This window comes from Numenius arquata, chromosome 1 (genome assembly GCF_964106895.1).
Source record: "Numenius arquata chromosome 1, bNumArq3.hap1.1, whole genome shotgun sequence".
NCBI classification, from domain to species: Eukaryota; Metazoa; Chordata; class Aves; order Charadriiformes; family Scolopacidae; genus Numenius; species Numenius arquata.
The window spans coordinates 62,697,170-62,719,566 of NC_133576.1; positions in this window are offsets into that span (position 1 = coordinate 62,697,170).

Here is a 22,397-nt window from a genome sequence, read left to right on the forward strand (position 1 = left end):
TGTATTACTTACAGTGATAACGCCAAACAAGATATGTAGCGAGAAGCATAAATCTGAGAATAATAATTCTGGGTAGATGTGTGTCTTCAAAAGTACATTTATGTGTGGAAGAATATATGTGTATAGGCAGATAGAATATATGTGTATAGCCAGGCTCTTTTCAGTGGTGCCCAGTGACAACAGGCACATTGGTGGTGGTGACCAGAGGCAATGGGCACAAAATGGAAACACAGGAGGCTCCATATGAGAAGCAGAAAACACTTTTTTCCTGTGATGGTGACCGAGCACTGGCACAGGTTGCCCAGGGAGGTTGAGTCGTCTCCCACCTTGGAGATATTCAAAAGCCGTCTGAGCAACCAGGTCTAGGTGGCACTGCTTGAGCAGGAGGTTGGACCAGATGACCTCTGGAGGTCCCTTCCCACCTCAACCAGTCTGTGATTCTGTGATAGCATCATTAAATCATATATGATCAAAATTAACATCTATGACTTAATGAAGTTTTCTGTTTATTTAAGATAAGCCACTTCCATAGTAATATCATAAAGCAAAATTATGATTCCTTTGCAGTTGAATAAGTTTATCACAGAGACATGTCATAGGTGTTGATATGTGTGGCTGAAAGTAGATATTAAACATGTTGAGACTCTTTGACCCAGATCCCTAAAGGAATTTAGATGCTAAAGTTCCATGGACTGAAATTGATGAAATTATGATTTAATCGAAATTAGCTGACTTTTCAGTGCCCAAATCTCTCTGAGGTATTGGGCCTTCTGTCTTCAACAGGGAAACATGTCAAACAGGAAAAGTTCATTACTACATAGTTGCCTTTGTACAGCTCTTGCTTCTTGAGCTGTATGACTGTGTTCTGTAAAATTACCAAAATTAAAACTGATTTTTTCTTCTTACTACCCCTCCAAAATACTACCAAAAGAATAGCTCAAAATTAAAGCAATACAGTCAATATCCATACAGTTTTATATCCATATTTTCCTTCAAATAAGGCAACTTCCTTATAACTTTCTTCGAATGCTGTAAAGACAAAATCAGATGTGCTATACTAGAAAAAGTATTAGATAAGCACCTAAACCAAGAAAGACCAGTGAAAAGTGGCAGCTAAAAATGTATTACAACAAAGTCTTTCTTGAATTTTTACTGTATCTGGCTCCAAGAGGCCACAGGATTCTGGGACACTTTTTCTGTCTTGTAAAGATCGTATTATACGTGCTATTGTATTACCATGATTAGATGAGTGTGTCCACACAGACCAACATTAATATCTATTTAACAATTCACAAGAAAGATTTAATCTGTGTTTTTAAATTAATTTCCACAAATTTTCAGTTGCTTCATCAGAAGCATTCTTTGAGTTTTTATTGTAAGTTAGTATACTGCATCCTACCACCTAGTTTGGGAATATTGGATATATCTGACATAATTAAAGGAAGATTCTCACATCGAGACTATTTGAATTAAGTACATCTAGTAAAGGATTTGGTATTAATTTGCCATGTGAGATAAGCAAGGAGACAGAGCTTTTGATGGTTTTTTTGACTTTTTTTTGACGGCTTAACATGAGCCAGCCATGATGCCCAGGTGGCCAAGAAGGCCAGCGGCACCCTGGCCTGTATCAGGAATAGCGTGGCCAGCAGGAGTAGGGAAGTGATCGTGCCTCTGTACTCTGCACCAGTGAGGCCTCACCTCGAGTATTGTGTTCAGTTCTGGGCCCCTCACTACAGGAAGGACATTGAGCTGCTGCAGCGTGTCCAGAGGAGAGCCACCAAGCTGGTGAGGGGTCTAGAGAACAAGTCATATGAGGAGAGGCTGAGGGAACTGGGCATGTTTAGTTTGGAGAAGAGGAGGCTGAGGGGGGACCTCATTGCCCTCTACAACTACCTGAAAGGAGGTTTTAGAGAAGTGGGTGTTGGCCTCTTCTCCCAAGCAAATAATGGCAGGACCAGAGGAAATGGTCTGAAGTTGCGGCAGGGGAGGTTTAGATTAGCTATTAGGAAGAATCACTTTACTGAGAGAGTGGTCAGGCACTGGAAGAGCCTGCCCAGGGAGGTGGTGGAGTCGCCATCCCTGGAGGTATTTAAGAAATGTGTAGACATGGCACTTCAGGGCATGCTCTAGTGCCCGAGATTGTTGGTTTGTGTCTGTTTGTGGGTGGGTGTGGTGTGTGGTTGTGGGTGTTTGTTTTGTTCTGGTTTTGGTGTTTGGTGTTGTGGGTTTTTTGTTTTGTTTTCTTTTCTTTTCATTTTTGTTTGTTTGTTTGTTTTGTTGGTTGGACTCGATGATCTCAAAGGTCCCTTCCAACCAAGAAGATTCTGTGATTCTGTGATTCTATGGTGTGAAAAAGCTGACAGATATCTCAAAATATCGGTTTTGTAATCTGAAATCCAAGCATGCAGGCAAAAATCACATTCATTGCAGATGGGTGCTCCCTTGACTGAAAAACAGCAACAACAACCAAACAAACAAAAAACAACACACACCCCACACACCCCCACCTCTGAAAAGCCACATTTTGCATACAGAATATATTACCTGCTGGAGGGAAACAAAAATATGTTAGGTTTTATTTTGAACAATTGTTAACCCAGGTTTTTATCAATTTTTTTTAATAATAGAGTGATAGACAGAAATGGAGCCACCACAGCATCCTTCATAGCAGTTACTAACTCCTGATATCAGAACATCTCCTTCCCAGCTAGAACAATGGCAGGCAACACCACATGGACCCAATTTTTTCTTTTTTTTATCATTCAAACCAGTCTTCACTATTAGAAAGATCTGTGTTCTCCTTTTGAGATTCTTAAAAGCTTTTTTGTAAAAAAACAACTAATTTTGCAGTGAGAAGGAAATGTGGCAATGCAGAAAAGTCATGTCTCTGCAGAGACCTCTGGTTAGATTCAGCTCCAGAGGCATCAGGATCTAGTTGTCTGCGATCCCTGACTGAGAATTTGTTTGCTTGCTGTCTGGCAGCATCATTTCATAAGTATGTATGTGGGTAAATAGTTATTCTCTGAATATAATCAAGCTCCAGCTCACTTAGACTCATCTTACATTTCACAACTTTTTGTATCCACTGGAAATCTGAGCTGCAACATCGCAGGCATCTCCTACTGTTCAGACAACAGATGACACAGGTGTTTAAATAGTTCAAAAGCACTGGAGACACTAGCAATATCCAAGCATTCTGTTTCAGCATACTCTCCCATCTGCAGTCTGCCATCCATTTCCAGGCTACCATTCAAGCATCTGATTTTTTATACTCTTCTCATTTTGCACTGATTTTAAATGTAAACTAGCACCTTGTGGATACAAATTCCTAGTAGCTGCTGTGCACTCAGTTGTTTAGTTTGAGCACTTCCAGTGACAAACCATATAACCTTAAGATAAAGCTCCAAGCCTCCATTTATTTGAAACAAGGTGTCTAGATATTCTGTATATGTTAAATCCTCTTTGCTTGTGGCTTCTTCAGTTTTTCATACAAGTACATCGTTCTCACTGAGATCAAACTTCCAATAAAATTTGCATTCAGTGGGTAAAGGTCTCCCCTCTGACATCTGGAAAATTATTCTTCTCTGTCTGGCATCTTTTATCAGAAAATCTAGTTTGCCCCCTGTGTTAAGCTTACCACCAATACAATTATGACTGTCACAACACACTTGTCCCAGAGTAATGGGCTAAGTGCAGCCCACTGAAATAAGAAACAATTAGTAATTAAAGTTCTCATTATCACAGATTCCATTCCACACTGTTCTTTTGAGGAAAGGGGAGTTAAATACAACCCCTAACTGCTATATAGGGTTCCTGACCCACCACAGGCATGGGGTTGACACCCTTACTGTCTGAATTCATTCTTCTCCTTTGGGAAGAAAATACAGTTGGCATTTTATACTCCTACGTTTCAGGAGGTATTTTACTGTCTTCCTCAGCCAGTACTCTTTCTTTATTCCCTCTTGGCTATATTTAAGCCACTTCCTAATTTTCCTGTCCTCATTTTCAGGTTTCTCATACTTTGGTTAACTTGGTTGATCTCCCTTCAAACATAGGATCAAAGTTTTATAAAGCAACACAAATACCCTCTAGAATATATACCAGGTCTTCTCAGTCTAACACGACACTTTGAAGTCACCAATTCTCGGGATGTGATTACATTGAATAATGCAATTTGGCTTCTGCTGGCCTGCTCCTTGTGATGGAAACTGGCTGAAGGGCCGGACCCAGAGAGTGGTGGTGAATGGAGTTAAATCCAGCTGGCGTCCAGTCACGAGTGGTGTCCCGCAGGGCTCGGTACTGGGGCCAATTCTCTTCAACATCTTTATCAATGATCTGGACGAGGGGATCGAGTGCACCCTCAGTAAGTTCGCAGACGACACCAAGCTGGGTGGCAGTGTTGATCTGCTGGAGGGTAGAGAGGCTCTGCAGAGAGATCTCGACAGGCTGGATCGATGGGCCGAGACCAACGGGATGAGGTTTAACAAGGCCAAGTGCCAGGTCCTGCACTTCGGTCACAACAACCCCAGGCAGCGCTATAGGCTGGGGGCAGAGTGGCTGGAGAGCTGCCCGGCAGAAAAGGACCTGGGGGTGTTGGTCGACTGTCGGCTGAACATGAGCCGGCAGTGTGCCCAGGTGGCTAAGAAGGCCAACAGCATCCTGGCCTGTATCAAGAACAGTGTGGCAAGTAGGGACCGAGAGGTGATCGTCCCCCTGTACTCGGCACTGGTGAGACCCCACCTCGAGTACTGTGTCCAGTTTTGGGCCCCCTACCACAAGAGGGACATTGAGGTGCTGGAGCGGGTCCAGAGAAGGGCAACGAAGCTGGTGAGGGGTCTGGAGCACAAGTCTTACGAGGAGAGGCTGAGGGAGCTGGGGTTGTTCAGTCTGGGGAAGAGGAGACTGAGGGGAGACCTTATTGTTCTGTACAAGTACCTGAAAGGAGGCTGTAGAGAGACGGGGGTCGGTCTCTTCTCCCAAGTCACAGATGATAGGACAAGGGGTAATGGCTTCAAGTTGCGCCAGGGGAAGTTCAGGTTGGATATTAGGAAACATTTCTTTACTGAAAGGGTTATCAGGCATTGGAATGGGCTGCCCAGGGAGGTGGTGGAGTCACCATCCCTGGAGGTATTTAAGAAACGTGTAGACATGGTTCTTCAGGGCATGCTCTAGTGTCCAAGATTACTGGTTTGTGGTGGGGTGCTGTGTGGGTGGGTGATGGTTTTTGGTTTGGTTGTTGTTGTTGTGTGTTCAGGTGGTGGGTGGTGGTTTTGTTTGTGGTGTTTTTGTTTTTTGGTTTTTTTGGGGGTTTTTTTGTTTGTTTGTTTTTGTTTTTGTTTTTTTTTTTACTGTTGGTTGGACTCGATGATCTCTGAGGTCCCTTCCAACCACTACGATTCTGATTCTGATTCTGATTCTGAAAAACTCCAACCTCCAGTACTTTAAGACCCTGCCACTGAGAAATATTTTGGTCTCTCTTCAGTCTGTAAGCAATACATATCCAAACGAAGACCTTTTGCAAACTATTCCTCTTCCACTGAGGAGGTGGCAGGCAGCCATGGGAAAGGGTCAGAGGCATCAATCTTTTACAAGGAGATGATAGGGCAAACCAGAAAAATTCTGTTACCTTCAAAGCCACCTTCTTCTTCCCTACCCTCCCTCCTATTCTTCTGCCCTGTCATATGAGGTGTCACTTGGAACACATGAGGGATTACACCAATAAAGTCAAAAGCTTGGGAAGGTGAATGGGTCAGAGATTCCTGGAGCTCGAGTACTGGGGTGGCAGGGGGACAGCAAAATGCCCCAGAAATACAGCTCTGTTGGGGAAAGAGTCCAAAACTAACCTACTGTTAGGAAAAAAAGAAAAAAAGAAGAGAAAGGGCAGGGGAAGTGCGTGAAGGTTGAAAGGACTAGAAGGCACAAGACTGACTTTCAGGCTGAAGAAATAGCCCCATCGCAAGTTATTGTTTAACCACATGACGCTGAGGGGTGGCAGTTCTAGATCTCCTACTGTTCCATTTATAAGAAGGGGATCCTGTGCATCAGGTCTGAAGTAATGGAAAAATATAAGTGATATGTCATGATGGTTTGACTGATGGCAAAGAAGCTTATGGTGAGGAGGCAGGAGAGTCAGAGCTCTTGCAACACAACACAGATTAATGCTAAGTATATCAGTATTGATGTGGGCAGTAGATTATACATAATAAACTGTTTTAAACAATATCAACAGCCAAAAAAAAAGAAAATTAGAATTAAATGGATGCAAGGAACTCACACAGACTGATAAACAATTGAATTTCAGAAGGTCTCTACAAGATCAGATGTATTGTAGTAAGCAGAATAGTTAACAGTTCAATTCGGAACTTCATCTTTATTGTTTCAGTATTATAGCCAGAAGACTTGCATTCCAACACAGGAAAAAAATTCTCAGAAATCTAAGAAAAAACTTCCTGCACAGTCCCTTCTTTCTCATCATTAGGAATCAGTACGATATCTGATGAACTTCTCCAGGAAGAAGAATACAGTTTGTTGTTATCTTGTACCTTTTATGTGAGAGGCCGTTGCACACACTATAAATTCAAAGATATAGATGTGGTAAAAGTGCTACATATGATAGAGACTAATTTCTTTGCTATATGGTTTTACTCTGCTTCTGTAATCTCGTTCAAGCATCTGTTATCTAACACTGAGCTGAATGGGACCTATCTGTTCTCTGGCAGTAACAGAGTGCGCTACTGAAATGTTGACTGAAATGATAACGTGTCTTGAACACTTAAATAATGTATGCTTCAAACACTTTTAAAAAAAGGCAGGCTCCACAATATTCTTCTAAAAGTGATGGACAGAAGGCAGGGAATACTCAGAGAGCAGTAATAAATATCACATAAAACCCCACACCCTTTAGTTCAGACAAAGCTTGCTATTCCTTGGAGAAGAAAAATCTAAGCTGGCTAGGAAATGTCTTTTTAAATAATATTGCATCACAACAAAATATTATATCTGGTAGCAAAACATATTGTATCTAGCTCTCAGAGTTAAGTCACAGATAGCTGGTAGTACTTAGTATTTGAAAAATGACCTCCTCTTACTTATGAGTTGATATATGGATTTATATCCCTGATTGTAGACATCAAATGTACATCCTTCCTTTTAACTTGCAATAAAGCTTTCAGGACATACACAAGAGCAGTGCCTTACAGAAAACAGGGAAATGACAACACTGACTTACGAGCAAAATTGTTCTTACACTTTCTACTAATGGAAGATTAGTCAAAAAGTAAAAGTTTCATTAAAATATGTTCATGTTTATCTCAAAAAAGAAAAGAGAAGGGAAAAAAATCCAAATCCGGATAATCTTTAAAAAAAATCTCCTGACAAAAAAAAAAAAAAAAAGGGAGAAGGCAAAAAGAAGGAAAAGGGAAAGGAATAGCTCAAGGAAGAAAAATAATTTTGTCAAAATATTTCATTAATGATTTAAAAAAAGTTCAACAAGTTTTATTTCATCCTTTTTTCCTCTATAATTACACAATCAAACATTTCATAACAAAAATAAAATTCACCAAGTCAATGTGACCCCCTAGTACCATATTCATATCTTGCCCACCTTCAGATGAATATTCTGTTTCACTACAGATAGTTCTTTGAAAATATTGTGATTTCTGGGAAATGTTTCCCACCAAGACTACATATCTCACAGTTTGAATCTAAACTAGTGTGGTAAACATTTGAAAAATAATTTAAAATGAATATTCTATAACTAACAATCATGCCTTTACAAGTATCACTCGGCATTGCAAAGCTTTCAATCACCTCCTGCAGCTCCAGCTTTTCATAGAAAAATGTTTTTCTGCTACACTTTAAATTTATTTTTTTCTGTGAAGAAAAACTGTTTACATTAAGAATCCATTTATGTTCCTAAATTCCTAAAACATAATTTGTATGTTTATTTTATTTTGTATTTTGTTTATGATATTTCAAAGAGCACTTAATTCTGTGTGACAGTGGTATGCACTTTACCATTCTTATCTTTTACAGAAAAATAGGTGTGATATTTTCTTACGGGATCATAATTCTTGGTGAAGACTTATTAGAATCATTTTTACCCATTGATACCATGGGTAAAATGAAGAACATATTGTCACTGTCACCTGTTCTGGCACTTTGCAGGAAGCAATTTAACAGTAACTGTGGAAAATGAGATCATAAAGGTTAACAGGGTAGAGATCATAACAATAATTTTAAAGGAATTTTAGAGATTCAAGTTATATCCTTTTTTTTTTCTTTTTTTTTTCTTTTTTTTTTCTTTTTCCAAAGGATATTGTGAAAGTTTGTAAAGGAAACTTAATGATGTGCATGCTTGTGCATGGGGAGAGTTTGTACATCAGTATTCCAGAACTGAAAGCACAACCAAGGAGACCTCTTTGCAGTAAGTTAGTTGTTGGTGTGCCTTTAGGGTAAAATACTTACATTGTTTTATCTGGGAGCCATGGCAACGTAGAGGTGCAAGATCAAGTACAGATTGAGTTCAAAGGATCAGGTTGTCAAGCAACGTCTCTAAATGAACTCAAGTTTGGCATGGATCTCCAGATACATCTATGCAAGTTAAACCAAGGCTTTTTAACTGTCAGTATTATTTAATCTTGCTGATACAAGGACACTGAGAAAAAGATGAGAACTGACAATGGATTCAGTACCTGCTTTCAAAAGGCTCCTAATAATAAATTAGTTTAAATAAATTAGACAATCCTTATTGTATGGAAATCTCTAGAGCTTTTCCTCAAATTTTTTTCCTGTTTAGTGTTTAGTGGCTCTCATTGCATGCAGTCATCTTGAACCACTATATATTTTCATCATATACCCTTGAATGATAAGAAGCCTATGTAGCCAGGGAAACCATGTAGTCCAAGTTTATTAATAAAAAGTGTCATTCAAAGGACTGATTGAAATATCACTTTACTTTGTAGGGCTGAGATTTTACTCTGCTTTCTAGTTTGGTGAAAAGAGTATCTTTGTTGATACTGTGGCTTTATATCTCGGGTGCATTTGCTATTTTGTTCAGGTACTTTGATGATACCTTCAAGTCTTTCTTCCCCTCACCTTCAACACTTCATCTGTTAGGTCTTCTCCTCACTCAGCTTGTATGCTGCCTCTCTAATGATGGCTATCCAATCCCTTCCTCTGCACATATGTCCTTTGCCACCTCCACCTCAGCTTTCTTACTTTTCCTCTCTTAAATCTGGGCGATATATTGTAGAGGAATGTCAGTATAGTGGAAGATTTAAAATCAATCAATATCACTACATGGCTGTGAGTTTAACAGTACTTCACCTGATTAAAGCATACTTGAAAAAGAAGAGGAGAGGAGAGGAGAGGAGAGGAGAGGAGAGGAGAGGAGAGGAGAGGAGAGGAGAGGAGAGGAGAGGAGAGGAGAGGAGAGGAGAGGAGAGGAGAGGAGAGGACTTATACAAAATTAAAATTACTTAAGGGTGTTTTAGAGGTGTCCACCAGGTAAGGGAGCTTCGCTGCAGTTTCACTTAATTCCATGGGTGCATCTTTTACAGCAGTAATTAAACCTTACTCGTGAACCTCATTCTCCCAATTCCCTGAATTTCCACCCTGAATATCTCCTGTTACTCACTTCTTAAAGTTGGTAACAGTGTTCATCTCTTCTTTAGAAAACAGTGCTTGTTGATGACGGAAATGAGCAAAATTTGCAATGGTGTAAAAAGGACAAAAAATTGATGGATATTTTTTACACAGAAAAGCTTTTCTGTCACACCATTCTCACCCCCTCCTACACTTTCATTTGAAGACTGAGAGTCTTTTCAAATACTGCACTTAGGAATCATTTCTGGCCAATCAAAGTGACAATGACAAAAAAGCTCTTCACTTCAAGATACATCAATCATCTACATTGTTCATGGCTGGGTAAGGATCTGAACATGGAAGATATGAACTTGAAAATGGCTTCTGGATTTGTGTTAGCCCTTATTAGAACTTTAGGATTCGGGGGGGGGGGGGGGGGGGAAGAAGTAAAAAAAAAGGAGAGGAGATAAAAAAGAAAAAACAATCCCAACATCAAAATCAAATAATTGCTGAATTTAAACAATCAGGTTTGCAGAACTGACCGAATACATTGAAAACACCACCACAATCACCACGCTGGGATGTTTCTGCCAGCTGCTATACTAACTTTTAGAGTGCTGCTGACTGTACTGCAAGAGGAGGGAAATTGCTATGCAGAAACATAATCTCTGTACAGCGCCATCCTTTGCATTGTCCTGCACATGCTTCAGCACTGGTATTATTCCGGGCAGAAATAACTGGAATTAGATCTTGCATTATGTACCCAAATAAAAACAAATTGTTAGAGTTTTGGGACATTTAGCCAAAGCGCTTTCTTGTGTGTGAATTAACAAGAGAGATACTCAGAAATCCTACGGGTCATGTGATGCGTGATGAACTGAAAAATTGCTTTCTGTAAGTATCATGGCCACCTTTCAAATGACAGTATCTTCATGCCACATAATGTACTCAGTATGGGCAACGGTATGTGTCCATGAATTGGTCAGCTATCAATCATTTACATCTTAGTAAGTATTATGTTAATCCCTTTTCTTATTTTAACATGGAATTTGAATAAATCCTCTGTTTGCTGTGTTCTAGGCTTTCACAATGATGGTTTACGACCAGATGATAGCTGTCATATACTGTAAAATGAGATCACAAGACAAAAATAGAAGAAAAATATAGACAAACATTTCTGTGAAACTGAAATTAATCTTTCAGCTGAAATCAGGTTACTGACTTTTTAACTCTTTGATACACATTTATTCCAATTAATTTCAATTATGCAAAAACAAATGCAAATTAATATTGAAACACAGATAAAGGAACCATACTAATTTGTGATCACTAGGTGTGATTTTCAACAAAAGTGATTAGTGGAACTTGTAGACAGTCCACTAAAAATTGCAAATTTTCTCTCCTAAGCAATCAGTTACATTGGGTAAAATTCATAATATCACAGTCCTTAAATAGATTAATGTGCTTTGAATTTTCTAATGAATGTTGACATGTACATGTTACTTTTGTTCAGACAATTAATAATGCATAAGGATGGAGAGTCTGCCGCTTCAACTCTGCACTCTTTCTTTTTTACTACTTTATGTTCCAGAAAGATTAACACACTAAAATCTTTAGAAATACCTCTTTCTCTTCTCATTTTTCTGGAGGATGCCTTGCTAATTTCTGTATTGTGTTCTTCTGCGAATTAGGAATTCTTAGAAAGAGAAACAAACAATCTGGATCACAGCCCATTTAGACAGTTCTCTCTCCTTTCCATCAGAGGAAACCTGCATCATCCTTTGGATATATAATTTCTTGGATATATTCTATCTTACTACATTGTCTGTTCTCTTTAGTAGAGATAGTGCTAATAATTCATAAAAATGTGTGGGGAAATGTATGCTTATTAATGCAATAGTATTAATGCAAAGAGAAAAGTGTGTGCTGTAGATCTGAATCAGATATTTAGCTAACATCAAATTACTTCAGTTTTGGGTACGACTGTACTTCAGATTTCAGTGTAGCTAATGTAGGTAGAAAGAGCATTTTTACTGAGCTTACCCAGCTGCTGCTTAACCTTGTCAGCACAGAACTGAACAAGGGTTAATTTGTGCTGCTAAGAGATGTTGTTCACTGTTCCTTTTGGGAGCTACCTTTTAACAGGCTTTAGAATCTTATTTAGTAGTAGTAGTACTGGTAGTACTTGTAGTAGTAATTATTAGTATTTGCATTTTCTTTGGCATTATATTGACATGTCATTTGATAGTACTTAGGATCATGATGTTACATTGTAATGGAAGCAGGTAAAGAGCACAGTTAAAAGTTGGGGAGAGAAACGAGAATGCAGAATTAATGACTTAGTGATTCATAACAAAACAAACTTACATGTCCCTAAGCATAGATGTGTTTTAAACAAAGTTGGAAACACATGTACATATTACATTTTCAGATAAGAGCATTTAGTCAAACAAATCCGAGTTGGTTCCTGTTAATGTCTTTCATTCAGAAAACATAGAAGCAAATGAAAATAAGAGACTTGTCCAAACATAAAATATTTTGAATGTAGGTGAAGTAAAGAATAATTTCTTCATCCGTACAGCCAGTGATCATGTTTCTTAAATTAAGAAATCATGTTTTATCTGCTCTCAATATTTATTTTGTCTGTCTGATTATTTGGCCTATTATAGTATTGACCAAAATACTCTGGTGAAATCACACGTAAATGTTAATTTCATTTTATTCAGGGAATAAAAAAAGATTTATCATAAATGTTGTTGCTGACACTGGAAGATATCCTCTGTCCCAGATCTCCAACAACTTCAAAACCACTACTTCTGGATTGCTTTTTCCTCTAAAATTAGCCTTGAAATCTTCTATTTCAGCACACCTGGAGGGGAAACCTACGTGTTTGATTTCATTGCTTGCAATTAACACAAATCTGACCTACTTCTAGAAACATTCAAAGGTTCTAGAACATTACTGCACTATATAGATGTCTGAAAAGTAGACATTTAGAGGGACTTCCTCCACTATACACCCAATGATATTGCTTCATAGGTGTCTAAATTCAATAGATCTTCCCAGCCAAGTATAATATTACAGGATAAGCCAAGCATCTGCCTTTCCCTACTCATTTCAATGAGAAGTGTTTCTCCCTAATGAATCACCCAGAGCAATAATTGTAAATGTGCTTTCTTATTCTTGTCTAGATTTTTTAATTTCATGTTTTCCTCTCTGTTCTGCTTATGAAGGTCAGCGGAGCTGGAGTACTTTTTATTATTATTATTCTTTTCTTATATCTTTCTTTGGTTACTTGTCTAATTCATATACCTCATTCTTGCATCCAGTTCTTCTGTCTTTCATGATTTTCTGTCCTGCCAACAGTGTTTTATTTCTATAGAGCCATAAGCCAATGTGATCCTAGTTAATGCTGGGTTTAGCTTGTTTCTAGCTCTGTGTGAAAAATGCCTCTTTCATCTCCCATTTAAATTTTTTGGTCCTTTGTTTTTAACAGCGGAATCTAACAGATTCAGTGCCGCTTCTTGTGATGCAAGTGAAAAGGCACATTTTATAGCTGGATAGTAGTTGACCCTCAGTGCCTTTGGATTTATCCCCTCTGAAAGCTTTTCATTGTTCTACTAGCTTTTTATTATCTTTTTTAGCCAGTGCATTCTACATCATGATCTTTATGGTAAACAGTATCCTAGTAACAGAAGTAACTGGCTGTTGAACTCAAAAAAAATATTAGCTTGCATTGTATTTCCAAGAAAGAGCAAGGCTGGAGGAAAGTTTACAAGTATCTGATGGACACAGCCTGAAATCATGGAATAGGAAATGCTGGAAACACCTGGTATTTAAAACATATACAGGATTTTTGGCTTAGAGTAAATCAAAGATATTGACAATAAGAGTAAAATACTATACATGACTCAGTCTGTGTGTCTCCTGTTGGTGAAGCATGTTTGGCTCTCAGCAAAGTTCCTGAACATAGTGGGATGATAAAGACAGCTAAATTGCAAGCCTATGTTCAAATGCCTGCTAAACTAGGATCTTCCTTCTTGCATTCTTACTAGATATGTACTTCGTCATGTGGTATTGCAGAATATTAAGAAATAAAATCCATTAAGGTGCTGCATCTAGTTTTATACCCAATATAATGCAGAATAAACATTTTTAACTTAAGAAACAAACTCTAAAAAATGCTTAGCAGATGGAGCCCTAAAATAATTTTTCATGCATAATTCAGAGTAGTTTATTTGTTTGCTTGTCTAGGAAGTATTTCTGAAGATACAAGATGATGGCAAATGTACAATATGAATATAACAATGTAAATGTTTTAGCATGGCAAGTAAACATTCACTAAAGTAGAGAATGACAGCTGTATATTAAATGTCATGACGTTTTTCCAGACGTTAAGCGGTATTCTACGAGTCAAGTTCTTTCTTCAATCATAATTGATGTTAACAGAAAATGTAAATTGGAAAAGATCTTAATTTACTGTTGGCAAAACTCTATTCTAATTGAAATATCTCACCCTAGTAAAATAATTAAAATGTTGGCATACAAAATGATTAATATGACCTTAAAAACAAATTGCCTGACCTGTATAATGATAACACTTCTTTTAAATACTTTCAATAGGATTTTCTTTCACTGCTTTGCAGAGCATGGTATAGCCAAGAAGACCTGAAGGTCAGAGCCAAAAAACAATCAACAAAACAAGCAAAGAAGCTTAGCCATTAAAAAAGTGCTTTAAGGCATTTAGTGGCAAGATTCTGATTGTGAAAATCTCCATTTGGGTACTGTTGAAAATTTCATACCTGCTCACTTTTTAAAAAAGATTTTAAAGACTCCAGGAGACAAATGGGATTCAACACTCTAAACACAGATGTCTTGAGATTTATGCTATTTATCCTGGTTATTTATGCCTTTTGTTTGTTTGTTTGTTTGTTTATCTATGAAAAAGCAAAACAAAGAGAAGATTCTTAGGTATTACTGATATAATCTTCACATAGTCATATAAGCTAGGCTAGACACATCTTGTTTTTCTCTCCCCTAGGTGGAAATGGAGGCAAGTTCAGCTCTAGATATCTTCATTATAAGTGTATGAACTTAAATAAGATAAATCCCTGACCTACAACTACACTTCTGTCTACAGTGATTTCTAAATCCTTCTGCAGCCAGTGAATATATCCTCCCTATGACATCCGACTACTTTCAGGGCACTCCTGGCAATGCAAGAATGAGGTCCTTCCTGCACAAGTATTGTTTTCTTTCAAACTCTAGGATCAAAAAAGATAATTCTTTTAGGCCTTCCCTCTTCAACATTTTTCTAGATGGAACATGCAGTAAAAACAAAGCATCCCTAAGCATCTGGCTGCGTGTGAGACGAGGGTGGGCAAGGAGAAGCATAACACACTTTCTGCTCTACCTGTACAAGCTTTGCTGCTCTGCAGGAAAGACTCCTAGACTCACTGGGTCAGGGAGTGAGTAACAGCGACAGAAAGTGACTTTGTAGCCATAAGGTATGTCCCTCTCTGCTCCAGAGGCAATCTGTGTATCTCATGTGATTAAAAATACTTAATCAGTCTTGAAGTTTCATAGCAAAGCTGTCATCACAAGCCGGGTGAGTGCCCTTACCGCTAGGGAATATTACCCTCTTCCTGATTCCCTGGATTTGAAATTGTTTATTACTCAGTGCCACAGTCTCAAGCAGAAGAGGAAGAGTGAATTTTTCATTCTCAGCCTGTACACTTTCCTAGATCTTGATTTCATCTCTCAACCTCCTGATAACACTCTTGCTTCGTCCAAATTAGCTTGTAGATACATGCTCTGATGAACTTCACAGTCTTCTTTTTAAAATAAAATAAAATAAAATAAAAAAATTAGACACTGTGTGGCGTTGCCCGTGTCCATGTGGTCCACTGGTTGTGTACCTTCTCCACCAGCAGAGCAAGGCCAGTCAGTACGGAATGAGATCATAGCTGGAGCCTATAGCAAGCATCAGAAGATGGAAAGCATGCCTTCTCATTCTGTTTCATTCTGCAAACATACTCTGCATCCCCTAAAAGGCTTCCTTATTCTACCTCTTTCCTGATTATGTATTCCTTTGGCTTTGTCAGGCTCCTTTCAGGAAAGCTGAAGTTTCAGTGCCCTGAGAATCAATTGGATAAAAGTTTAAGCCACAGCTTATATTAGACAGTTGGTGTCTTATGAGTCTCTGATCAGAAGAGATTTATTGGCAGCAAGATTTCAATGAATAGCAAAAATTCTGCTCCAGTTTGCATTGCTTTCAAGAGATAAGAGGAACCTTGTCTTAGTGAGATACAATTCCTCCAGAGACTCCTACGATGTTGCTGCTTTTGCATGGGTTTACCTAAGACAGTTTTATGGATGCAAACTGTTTCTTTGCATGAAAAGAGGTTGTTATACCGTTAGATCAAGGTGAATGTTCATTAAGATCTGGACTTTGCCTTTAATCTGTGAAGGCCACAGTCTGGATCTCAATGGACTATCACCTTGATTCATCCTATGGTATAACAACCTCTCATGCAAAGAAAGGGTTTACATTTTCATAAAGCAGTTAGGTAAATCTGCCAAGCCAACTTTTTAAAGTGAAGCTGCATTCCCCAACTTGCGTCTGGAGGGCAAAGAGGAGAAACACAGGAGAAACCTGAAACTGAGCATGGGGTTATAATACGAAGATGGCATCCCTTTACATAGTCTGGTACTGAGTCCTTAAAAACTTATGGGCAAAACTGTCTGCAGCATTCATTTATTGTACATTAATACAGCTGCCTGAGCTCTAGCAAAAGACTTTTATCACAGAATCACAGAATATTTTTGGTTGGATGGGACCTTTGAGATCATCGAGTCCAACCAACAACAAAAAACAAACAAACAAACAAACAAACAAAAACACCAACCAAACAAACAAACAAAACCAACCAACCAAACAAAAAAACCCACACCCAAAAAATCCCAGAACACAACACCCAGCACAACCACACCACACCCCACCCACAAACAGACACAAACCAACAATCTTGGGCACTAGAGCATGCCCTGAAGTGCCATGTCTGCATGTTTCTTAAATACCTAATCATATCATTATCATTAATTTTCAGAATGGGCAGAATACGATCTAGCTCCTAGGAATGGTCTCTTGTGAATGAATTTTGTTGAAAGATAGTCAGAGGGTTGTCATTCAGCAGCATAATCTTAGTATCAGAGGGGATTTCCTTTTATTTTTAGTAAGCATCACAGAGGAGAAGGATGGGGGATGAAGCAGCTCCTTTTGCAGAATGATATGCATTATAAAAGATTGGTGAGTGATCACATGTCACTGGATGACTGTGCTTTTCATGTGTTTTAGACAGGGAGGTGTTCAGATATAAAATTCCTATTCTAACAATCTCCCTGGAGCTTAAAAAATTCTCTGGACAGTAGTATTAAACAGTTACTTCCCAATGCATTACATATGACAGTGTAAGGTTAACAATTACAAACCAATCAGCACAATTTCCTAAGTCTGAATATTTTGCCTTTTGGCAGGAGGAGATATACCACATAAGATAAAAATAAGGAAAAAATTGAAAGAAGTTCTCACACATGGTACAAACTTCTAGTATTCTTTTTATCACTATCAGCACAGGCAAACCATATTTAAAGTTGGAATTTTTTTTCCTTCATAGCTTGTTTTTTTATTTGTAAGCAATGAAGAGCATATTAAACCAAAGTTATTCTCTTACAACCCAACTTGAGTCCAGAAGGCTTTTGAGATGCTTTGTTCAAATCTTTTGTAATAAATATTGCTACCCAAAGCAATCTCATATCAAATTCTCTTAAAATAAGTGTCACAATGAAGAGGCTTGCCTTATAATTTTAACTACTTCACAGTATTTTTCACAAAAATCAGGTACAATAAAATATTGTCTGGATAAAATGTTTTATTATTTGATAACTGTAGAATAAATAATGTTGGAAGGTTTTTTGTAACTGAGCTGAATCTGTTCTCTTCAAAAATACTTTTCTTTTTCAAGGAAAACACCTGTGGCACCATTCTTTTATAAATAAGACTAACATTAATCTACATAAGGAATCCAGCATGATTTATATTAGAGGAATGCTTTTTAAGTATTCAGGAGATGCTCTATAAGCATTGCAGGGCCTATAATCCACATCCTGCAAGGTCTGCAATGTTTCGGAACTTTGACAGTGCAATTAGAGATGTGAGGATAATCAAGCCAGTTTTTATCTTCCTAGTCAGTATACTGCAAGCTTCAGCGGGATTCTGGAATTCAGCGTCTTTCCATATGCACAAGAAACCTTCAGTCACCAAACCTGTTGTTGGCACAAGCTCACTGCTCTCAGTACTGAACCAGCAGGTTAAAGCTATTGTAGGTAGTCTTGAGAACAATTTGCAGCATCCTTTGTTTGCCATGTGGATGAAGTTGTAGACAGATTTTTATTAGTTTTGATACAAATAAAATCTACCAAGAACATCAAAATGTTTTGGAAAAGCCGTATGATCTATCAGAGCATTTCCAAGACTCCCTGAATTATTTGCAGTTTTAGCACCCTGTAAAACTGGGAGTCCCTAGAGCCTGGCTCAGGTCTTCTGGTCCACAACTGAGTCAAATGCGTGACTGTTGCTGTCTTAGACCCAGAGATTAAGATTAAGATCTGTTACCTCTTGAATGATGATTCAGGAGTAGCCTGCTTGGTGTATTTACTCAGAGGTAAGGGGTCCTCCATCCAGCAAATTTCCACCTGACAGTCTAACACTGAAGTATGCTGCTGCAGAATACACTGCAGTTCAGTCAGCTGCAGAGGCATCCTTCATTCCTCCTGGTCACCTGCAGTCCCTGACAGAGTCAGAGGAACCAGCAATTTGTAGACCTCTGTCTTCAGGTTGGAGATAACCCCCAGAAACCATCTGTTCCCTGGTGGTTCCCAGTGCAGAGTTTTCTATGCCAGCCTTTCCTGCTGCCCACATGACTGGCCACTCTGCGTGTAGTGTACGCTGGCTGTCTGGACTCCTCTTGAAAGTTTGCTCCTCAGAGTATATTTCAGATGCTGGACAGGCAATGCCAGAGGAAAGAGAAATGACAGAGAAGATGAAAAGGTCTGTCTTATACACAGAACTATCATGTCTTAATGTGAATCAAAACCTCCTATGCTTTAATACACTCTACTAGAATATAGGATTTTTGTAGCTATGCTTGCCCTCTTTTTCTTTCTTTTCCATTTTGTCTTATGTCAGGTAACATCTTATGTGAAATTTTCTACACTGTCCACACATTCGAACACCCAGGTCTCACATTACTACAACGTGAAATAAACTATTGCTGGCAAGTGATGATTCTCACTGAACTGTGAGGAATACGGACCATATTCACGTAGTTCTCTGCAAACCTTCAATTGGATTTCAGTGAGCTGACACCTATCTCTAAAGACTCATAGTTTCCTTTTTTTCTGGTTTGTTTGGTTTTTTTTTTCTTTTTCTGACACAATAATTTGAGGCAAGTCAGGCTATCTCTATTTTTAAGAGCTAGGAACCTGTGACACTCAGTCCTTGAGGGGAAAATATTATTTAAATAATTCCATGTAGTCTCCTATGTCTGCTAAAAGAGAGAATAAATATAATTGGAAAAATGTGACTAATATATTTCTCTGAATCCCCAGTGTGCATCTTTTTTAGTCATCTGTTCTCTCTCCTCCAAGCCCCGATCCCACGTGCTAAACAGTAAGCACAGAACCTACCTGCAAGTTAAGGGTATCTTATAGTCCTAGTATAGGGGAATCTTCTACATACTAGTTTTCCAGCTCCTGTGCCTTATTGACTAGAAATGCACCTTTACCAGCTTACCACTTTCAGTATTTTTTGTTAGTTCAGTATTCCCAACAGTTAGAGAAATACTGTTATCCTTCTTTGGGCACAAAGAAGGAACAGAGAAACAGAGTTAAATGGCTTGCTCTGGGCCATACAGGGATTCTGTGACAAACTAGGATGTGATACTGTTAAATAATACTTTAAAGGAGTACACTTCCCTCTGAAGCTTGACTCCCAGTTTAAACTGACATATACTACAAACAGGCACCATGTTACAATACCAGTGCTCGTTAAATGATAGATTGAAAGTCAGTTTCAAAGTACCAGAGCAGCACATTCTCCTTGAACCTTCTTTGTTAATAAATTGTGAATCAGGTATATCCCACCAATAACCTGTTGTGAAAAACAAAACTTTTCCTGGTTAGAACAGGCAATGCCGTTACAAAAATGTTGTATTGTACTTCTCATTTTATTTTGCAGATAAACAAGACTAATTACCATGATCTGGTAATGCCATTTCCAGAACAAAAGGTACAGTACTGAAAGGTACAATACATTTGCAATACAGGGATGGTTTATTTTAGGCATTAAATGAAATGGCATTAACATAGAGTATGAAAAATACTGCCCTATTCTTAATAGAATCTTTCTTGAAGGAACAATTGTAAAAATGGATTTCAGATTTTACTGCCTAAGTCAAAATATTAAATGTTGTACTAAATTATATTTTGAAAAATAATAAGCTTGTGCCACAAACAAGAAATAACTTTTATTATGCAGGGTGTCTTGGGTAAAATTTAATTTCTTAGATTTCATAATGCAAAGTTAATCCTTGCTAGACCTTAAATAAGTAGGAGGTTAGCAGAGTCAAGGAGATCTAAAAGTCAAATCTTTTCACAAAGACTACTTTTCATTTTCTGATTGATTAGGGCAAAATAGCCATCACAATCAATATGACAAGCAAACGGGACGATTGAGTGGTAAAGAAATAGGTGGAAAAGTATTTGAGGGGTGTGGATTTTTTAAGAAAGGAGGGTATAAAAGAAAGGCCATATTCAGGCAAGAAGAAATCAGAGCAATAGAAAAATTATCATTTTTAATACCTTAGTCAGGCAGCACAGAACAGGTGCTGTGCCTAACACAACAAACAATTCTTGCACCTGCAGAAAGACAAGAAATAATAGCAACACAGCATCTTCCCGATGAAAAGAAGTAGATGTGGATGTCCTTGAGAATATAAATTGAGATTCCTGTCAAGGTCACAGCCCAGCAATTGTGTGAACAAAACAGATCTGATGACATCAAACACCTTGTCTGAGTTACTGCTGTATACCTAACATACAACATATTTTCTCCCATATGCTTCAGTGGGCATATTTGCTTGCAAAGTTTTGTGTAAGCGGCAGCAGAGCTGCAGGAGCTGGAGAGAGGCTCCCCCCACGCCATGGTACTCGGTGCTGGAGCAGCCAGCACTCTGGCTGCAACCCAGGCTGCCCACCCACTGCAGGGAGAGGCACGCAGGCACCAGCACTGTGCCTCACTTGGGCCACATGGTGCGGACCAAAAATTTGGGATGTATGCATCCTGCCGTGATGTCAAGAGACAGACACTGATCACTGCAGAAGAGTACTTGTTTTCTAACTGTGGGCATCAGTGATTAAATAAAGCAAAGAGGGAATTATGCCACATGAATGGCCATCTGACAACTCTCCAGGTACAATATAAACAGTCCTGAGGTTATCAGGGAAATACCTGAACAGAGTAACTTTATCAGCATGCACAGGACTTTGCTGCCTACAGACAGCTTGCAAAGCACGTACTTAAGATACACAATCATGAACAACAAGGTGAAATATCAAAAATAGGACTTCAAGGGAAGAGTACATTTCCCAGGACAGCCATCTGGATATTGTGGACAATGAAATTTTGAATGAAACTGCAGCAGAAATATCAAACAAAGCCTAGGTTTTCCAGACAGAGAAATATACCATATATCACAATACATTTTTATAGGACAGGCTTCAATAGCTCCCAAGAACCAGGTCACAACCTTAATGTTGGCTGACTGAAGCTGTTGCATCGCTATCATCACAGATCACTTTTGCATTAGTGATGTGCTAATACCACCAAATGGATTTTAATACATTGTAACATTGGAATTAACTAGTGTTTTCTGATAAGGAGCAAGTCACCTTCTATTATCAGACATCAAATCATTTTAGTATTTTGCTGATAGGTTCTCCTCTGGTACAATCTGCCAAAGAAAATAGTTTGCCTGCCTATAGAGTGGAAAGAAAATGTGCCTGAATAAGATGCAGATAAAAACGGATACAGAAATTAGGCCTGAAGTACTGCAGATTCCCCAAGGCCTTGCTAAGAACTGAGACACAGTTATATTTGGCTTTAAGTGCTCAAGCCCAAGTTTCTCCCCAGAAAATGATAGATCCTATTCAGAGAGTTTAAACAACGGCAAAGATGTTTAAAGGAAGACAAAATTTCATTTATTTGTGATGCACAATACATTCATCACTGGAAGAATAGGTATGGTAGATAGTGAAAGATATCTTTGTAGCATCATGTGAATTAGGAACTCGGATATCAAATATGGACCAAATCTTTCATTTTGGCAACTGGGCTATGACCATAAGTGTGTGTCTATATCAGGGACTGAAGGATTTGTGGGTTTTTGGGGGGCTTGAATATATATGTATGGAGAATTATGGTACACACTCAGGCATAAAACTGGCACACTTGAAGTGGGTTCCTTTTGAAACAAAGGTTGCTGCCATGCAATAGAACACTAGCTAGGGAGCTCCATTTTAATGTAGACGCAAGGTCTTCCACTACATAGCTCTCTAGATTTTTGTGGCACATGCAATGTTAGATTGTTGGCAATCTGTTTATGATTTCATATCCATGACGCTTGTTGATAGAGATGCTGTTACAGGTCTGCTCTTTATCTATCAATTATCAAATTATAATCACAGGTGGACCT